We start from the raw sequence: 7,500 nt of genomic DNA on the forward strand, positions 1-7,500 counted from the left end.
CACAAGGTGCGCGGGGAATTGTTAGCGGCGCCGTGGTTGTGGTGGCGGTGACCATGGCTGCCTGCTCCTTTGGTTCACGATGTCCCCGCCGAAGGCGGCGAACTTTAAAGTACTGCAGCTCGAGCGCACAAGGTGCGCGGGGAATTGTTAGCGGCGCCGTGCTTGTGCTGGCGGTGACCATGGCTGCCTGCTCCTTTGGTTCACGATGTCCCCGCCGAAGGCGGCGTACTTTAAAGTACTGCAGCTCGAGCGCACAAGGTGCGCGGGGAATTGTTAGCGGCGCCGTGGTTGTGCTGGCGGTGACCATGGCTGCCTGCTCCTTTGGTTCACGATGTCCCCGCCGAAGGCGGCGTACTTTAAAGTACTGCAGCTCGAGCGCACAAGGTGCGCGGGGAATTGTTAGCGGCGCCGTGCTTGTGCTGGCGGTGACCATGGCTGCCTGCTCCTTTGGTTCACGATGTCCCCGCCGAAGGCGGCGTACTTTAAAGTACTGCAGCTCGAGCGCACAAGGTGCGCGTGGAATTGTTAGCGGCGCCGTGGTTGTGCTGGCGGTGACCATGGCTGCCTGCTCCTTTGGTTCACGATGTCCCCGCCGAAGGCGGCGTACTTTAAAGTACTGCAGCTCGAGCGCACAAGGTGCGCGGGGAATTGTTAGCGGCGCCGTGCTTGTGCTGGCGGTGACCATGGCTGCCTGCTCCTTTGGTTCACGATGTCCCCGCCGAAGGCGGCGTACTTTAAAGTACTGCAGCTCGAGCGCACAAGGTGCGCGGGGAATTGTTAGCGGCGCCGTGGTTGTGCTGGCGGTGACCATGGCTGCCTGCTCCTTTGGTTCACGATGTCCCCGCCGAAGGCGGCGTACTTTAAAGTACTGCAGCTCGAGCGCACAAGGTGCGCGGGGAATTGTTAGCGGCGCCGTGCTTGTGCTGGCGGTGACCATGGCTGCCTGCTCCTTTGGTTCACGATGTCCCCGCCGAAGGCGGCGTACTTTAAAGTACTGCAGCTCGAGCGCACAAGGTGCGCGTGGAATTGTTAGCGGCGCCGTGGTTGTGCTGGCGGTGACCATGGCTGCCTGCTCCTTTGGTTCACGATGTCCCCGCCGAAGGCGGCGTACTTTAAAGTACTGCAGCTCGAGCGCACAAGGTGCGCGGGGAATTGTTAGCGGCGCCGTGCTTGTGCTGGCGGTGACCATGGCTGCCTGCTCCTTTGGTTCACGATGTCCCCGCCGAAGGCGGCGTACTTTAAAGTACTGCAGCTCGAGCGCACAAGGTGCGCGTGGAATTGTTAGCGGCGCCGTGGTTGTGCTGGCGGTGACCATGGCTGCCTGCTCCTTTGGTTCACGATGTCCCCGCCGAAGGCGGCGTACTTTAAAGTACTGCAGCTCGAGCGCACAAGGTGCGCGGGGAATTGTTAGCGGCGCCGTCGTTGTGCTGGCGGTGACCATGGCTGCCTGCTCCTTTGGTTCACGATGTCCCCGCCGAAGGCGGCGTACTTTAAAGTGCTGCAGCTCGAGCGCACCATGTGCGTGGGGAATTGTTAGCGGGGGCGTCGTTGTGCTGGGGGCTGACTGTCCCTAGTGGGTATAGGATAATGTTAATGTACGGGGATCGCTGGGCGGCACGGACTTGGAGGGCCGAAAAGGCCTGTTTCCGGCTGTATGTGTATGATATGATATGATATGATGCCTGCCTGCTCATTTGGTTCATGATGTCCACGCGGCAGGCGGAATATTTTAAAAGCACTGTTCTGTACGAAGTGCACAATGTCCGTTGGGGAAATGCAGCTGGGGGTCGGTCGACCGGCTGACGACGCCTGCCTGCCGATTTGGTTCACGATGTCCCCGCCGAAGGCGGCATACTTGAAAGTACCGCCGTTCGCGGCGCGCAATTTGCGGGGGGAGGAATTGTTAGTGCACGTCTGTGTGCTAGGTGACGATGCTTGCCGACTTGGTTCATGCCGTCCACGCCGAAGACGGCGCCGTTTAAAGTACTGCCGCTCGAGGTGCACAATTTGCGGGGGAATTGTTAATGGGCGTCGGCGTGCTGGGTGACGATGTGGAGATGTGGAACGCCGAGCCAGATCTATCTTATTTGTTTGCTTGGCCCACTGGACTTTGCGTGGGCTTTGCAACACTGTGTGCTAGGTTAAATCACGGCCAATAGAGTGAGTGTTTTTAATGATCCTGATCTGATAAGGGGACTAGAGGTAAAAGAGCCGTTAGGAGGCAGTGATCACAACACGATAAGTTTTACTCTGCAAATGGAAAGGTAGAAGGGAAAATCGGAAGTGTCTGTATTACAGTATAGCAAAGGGGATTACAGAGGCATGAGGCGGGAGCTGGCCAAAATTGACTGGAAGGAGGCCCTAGCAGGGAAGACGGTAGAACAGCAATGGCAGGTATTCCAGGGAATAATGCAGAGGTTGCAGGATCAATTTATTCCAAAGAGGTGGAAAGACTCTAAGGGGAGTAAGAGACACCTGTGGCTGACAAGGGAAGTCAGGGACAGCATAAAAATTAAGGAGAGGAGGTATAACATAGCAAAGAAGAGTGGGAAGACAGAGGATTGGGACTCTTTTAAAGAGCAACAAAAGTTAACTAAAGAGGCAATGCGGGGAGAAAAGATGAGGTGCGAGGGTAAACTAGCCAATAATATAAAGGAGGATAGCAAAAGTTTTTTTAGGTACGTGAAGAGGAAAAAAATAGTCAAGGCAAATGTGGGTCCCTTGAAGACAGAAACGGGGGAATTTATTATGGGGAACAAAGAAATGGCAGACGAGTTAAACCGTTACTTTGGGTCTGTCTTCACTGAGGAAGATACACACAATCTCCCAAATGTTCTAGGGGCCGGAGAACCTAGGGTGATGGAGGAACTGAAGGAAATCCACATTAGGCAGGAAATGGTTTTGGGTAGACTGATGGGACTGAAGGCTGATAAATCCCCAGGGCCTGATGGTCTGCATCCCAGGGTACCTAAGGAGGTGGCTCTAGAAATAGTGGAAGCATTGGAGATCATTTTTCAATGTTCTATATAGATTCAGGATCAGTTCCTGTGGATTGGAGGATAGCAAATGTTATCCCACTTTTTAAGAAGGGAGGGAGAGAGAAAACGGGTAATTATAGACCAGTTAGTCTGACATCAGTGGTGGGGAAGATGCTGGAGTCAATTAGAAAAGACGAAATTGCTGAGCATTTGGATAGCAGTAACAGGATCATTGCGAGTCAGCATGGATTTACGAAGGGGAAATCATGCTTGACAAATCTACTGGAATGTTTTGAGGATGTAACTAGGAAAATTGACAGGGGAGAGTCAGTGGACGTGGTGTACCTCGACTTTCAGAAAGCCTTCGACAAGCTCCCACATAGGAGATTAGTGGGCAAAATTAGGGCACGTGGTATTGGGGGTAGGGTACTGACATGGATAGAAAATTGGTTGACAGACGGAAAGCAAAGAGTGGGTATAAATGGGTCCCTCTCGGAATGGCAGGCAGTGACCAGTGGGGTACCGCAAGGTTCGGTGCTGGGACCCCAGCTATTTACGATATGCATTAATGACTTAGACGGAGGGATTAAAAGTACCATTAGCAAATTTGCAGATGATACTAAGCTGGAGGGTAGTGTGAATTGTGAGGAAGATGCAATAAGGCTGCAGGATGACTTGGACAGGTTGTGTGAGTGGGCGGATACATGGCAGATGCAGTTTAATGTAGATAAGTGCGAGGTTATTCACTTTGGAAGTAAGAGTAGAAAGGCAGATTATTGTCTGAATGGTGTCAAGTTAGGAGGAGGGGGAGTTCAACGAGATCTGGATGTCCTAGTGCATCAGTCAATGAAAGGAAGCATGCAGGTACAGCAGGCAGTGAAGAAAGCCAATGGAATGTTGGCCTTCGTAACCAGAGGAGTTGAGTATAGGAGCAAAGAGGTCCTTCTACAGTTGTAGCGGGCCCTGGTGAGACCGCACCTGGAGTACTGTGTGCAGTTTTGGTCTCCAAATTTGAGGAAGGATATTCTTGCTATGGAGGGCGTGCAGCGTAGGTTCACTAGGTTAATTCCCGGAATGGCGGGACGGTCGTATGTTGAAAGGCTGGAGCGATTGGGCTTGTATACACTGGTATTTAGAAGAATGAGGGGGGATCTTATTGAAACATATACGATAATTAGGGGATTGGACACATTAGAGGCAGGAAACATGTTCCCAATGTTGGGGGAGTCCAGAACAAGGGGCCACCGTTTAAGAATAAGGGGTAGGCCATTTAGAACGGAGATGAGGAAGAACCTTTTCAGTCAGAGAGTGGTGAAGGTGTGGAATTCTCTGCCTCAGAAGGCAGTGGAGGCCAGTTCGTTGGATGCTTTCAAGAGAGAGCTGGATAGAGCTCTTAAGGATAACGGAGTGAGGGGGTATGGGGAGAAGGCAGGAACGGGGTACTGATTGAGAGTGATCAGCCATGATCGCATTGAATGGCGGTGCTGGCTCGAAGGGCTGAATGGCCGACTCCTGCACCTATTGTCTATTGTCTATTGTCTATAATCAACCACTTTATTTTGCCCGTCTTTGTGACTCCTCTTTGACACGTCGATCACCGCTGAGGCTGTTTTACCTGTTTCCCCTATGTACCGTAAGGTACACTCCTTACATTGAACTGCATACACCCCATTATTTCGCTCACGGGTTATCCTCTGTGCTATCCAGTCTCTCCTGTCACCCTGTTCTATGTTTTTGTCTATTACCCAGTGGGAGCAGGCCCCATATTGACATTAATTTGTAACCCTACTGCTCCCCTCGTCTGCTGGTTTTATCACCATCTCATGTTTATCCCTCAGCTCTGCCGTGGTCTCCCTCTCTTTTTTTCTGGTGAGGTTCGGCCTATCCTTTGTCATGGGCATATCCCAGGCTGTTTTAGTAACGTTCTTTTAAAACGTGTCGTGTTTGTTTGGCTTTACCCACGTTCCAGCATTAGAGGCCAATTTTTGCAATGTTTCCTGGGTGGGATTTGCCGGTTTTACAAATGGTGTCACTATCTCACCCTGCTTCCTGATACCCTTATGGGGTCGGCTCTGTTCTTGCAGAACCCTCGGGTGGTGCAGAGTCTGGGCCTTGTTATCAATATCTTGCCCTGCTTCCCGATACCCTTGCGGGTTCGGCTCTGTTCTTGCAGATCCCTCAGGTGGTGCAGAGTCTGGGCGGCATCGTCACCCAGCACACCGACGCCCACTGAAAATTACCCACGCACAGTGCGCGCCTGGAGCGGCAGTAGTTCAAACTACCCCTACCCCTACCCCTACCCCTACCGCTACCCCTACCCCTACCCCTACCCCTAACCCTAACCCTAACCCTAACCCTAACCCTAACCCTAACCCTAACCCTAACCCTAACCCTAACCCTAACCCTAACCCTAACCCTAACCCTAACCCTAACCCTAACCCTAACCCTAACCCTGACCCTAATGCAGGCAGAGTTATTTATAAAGTGGCCCAGACTCTGCACCACCTGAGGGTTTTGTAACAGAACCAACCCCATAAGGGTTTCAGGAAGCAGGGCAAGATATTGATAACAAGGCGCAGACTCTGCACCACCTCAGGGTTCTGCAAGAACAGAGCCGACCCCATAAGGGCATCAGGAATCAGGGCAAGATATTGATAAAATGGCCCAGACTCTGCACCACCTGAGGGTTCTGCAAGAACAGAGCCGACCCCATAAGGGCATCAGGAAGCAGGGCAAGATATTGGTAACAAGGCCCACGGGGAAGGCGGCATACTTTGGGGTTATTTTGTAGTGAGTTTTGAAGGCATGTGCTAGTGTTACGCATACCGAGGGCGCGCAAAGTTCGGCGCGCCCGGGCCAAAACGCCTCTGCTGGCCGCGGCCGAGTCGGCCGACGGATTGCCACGGACTTGCTTGACGACCTGTCACTCTCCGTGCATCGGTTGCACGCCCGGTTCGTCCTTTCCATTTGTTTCATGATGTACACGCGGCAGGCGGAATATTTTAAAAGCACTGTTCTGTTCGAAGTGCACAATGGCCGTTGGGGCAATGCAACTGGGGGTCGGTCGACCGGCTGACGACGCCTGCCTGCCGATTTGGTTCACGATGTCCCCGCCGAAGGCGGCATACTTGAAAGTACTGCCGTTCGCGGCGCGCAATTTGCAGGGGGGAGGAATTGTTAGTGGACGTCTGTGTGCTGGGTGACGATGCTTGCCGACTTGGTTCATGCCGTCCACGCCGAAGACGGCGCCGTTTAAAGTACTGCCGCTCGAGGTGCACAATTTGCGGGGGAATTGTTATTGGGCGTCGGCGTGCTGGGTGACGATGTGGAGATGAGGAACGCCGAGCCAGATCTATCTTATTTGTTTGCTTGGGCCACTGGACTTTGCATGGGCTTTGCATCATTGTGTGCTACGTTAAATCACGGCCAATTGAGTGAGTATTTTTTATTCAACCACTCTATTTTGCCCGTCTTTGTGACTCCTCTATGACACGCCGATCACCGCTGACGTGTTAATCTGCGTGTTAGGTATCTCGGGGGTCAGTTGGACGGACAGATGTGTAAGGGTTTTGTTCGGAAGGATCGTTGAGTGTAAACGGTGAACGGGGGTTAAAGGCCCTGAGGTTTCAATCCTCTAAAGAATGTAAAAGGTCTGACGCGTTAGCTAGCAGCTAATGAGGTGAACCTAGCAGCTAATGAGGCTCTCTCTCTCTCACGGCCCCGGGACTCCCTCCCTCCCTCCTCCCTCTTGGAACCCTCCCTGCGTGGGGGGGGGGGGCACGAAGAAAAAGAGGGTATAAGAAGAATCCAGTGGAAGGAGTAGGGACTGGGGGCGAGGTCAGACAGCCTATCCGGCTAATAAAGCATCATGAGGTTAGGTATAAACTCTGATGACTGCATAAACTCGCCCCTAATGGGGGGGGGGGGGGCACTCTCTCCCCCACCCCTCTCTCCCCAGTGCCACTCCCTCCGACCCCCCCCCCCACTCTCTTCGTGTCGCTGGGCCCGCCCGGCACGGCCCCGAGGATCACTCCCCGCGCGGCAACGGGACACCGGGTCGCCGGGCCCGCAGGGTCGTCAGTCGGGCGGGGGGGGGGGAGGGTGGCCATGCCAGCAGCAGGAGAGGTTTCCAACGAACCCGCGACCGCAGCAGGACCGCCCTCGGCAGACATTTGGACCCAGCGGGTCCGTTCGGGATGGTTGCCGGGCCCGCAGCAGAGGTTTCCTTCCACCCAACGGGGGGGGGGGGGGGGGGGGGGGCGGGGCTGCCCATCTTCCCGCTCGAAGCAACGGCCTCACCCTAACGGCCTCACCCTAACAACCCTCACCCTGACCCTAAACCGCTCGGTTCATGACTTCTCTCCGTTTGGTTCATGAATTCGCCATTTAGTTCACGACTTCTCCTGTTGGTTCCTGACTTCTACCTCGTGGTTCGTGATTCCGGCGGGTAGGTGGGGTGCCCGGATACTCTCGGCGAAAGGTGTTCAAGTGGCAACGGCGGTCCCGTAGATAAGACGGGTTC

Source organism: Rhinoraja longicauda, unplaced genomic scaffold, assembly GCF_053455715.1.
Source record: "Rhinoraja longicauda isolate Sanriku21f unplaced genomic scaffold, sRhiLon1.1 Scf000526, whole genome shotgun sequence".
Lineage (NCBI taxonomy): Eukaryota > Metazoa > Chordata > Chondrichthyes > Rajiformes > Arhynchobatidae > Rhinoraja > Rhinoraja longicauda.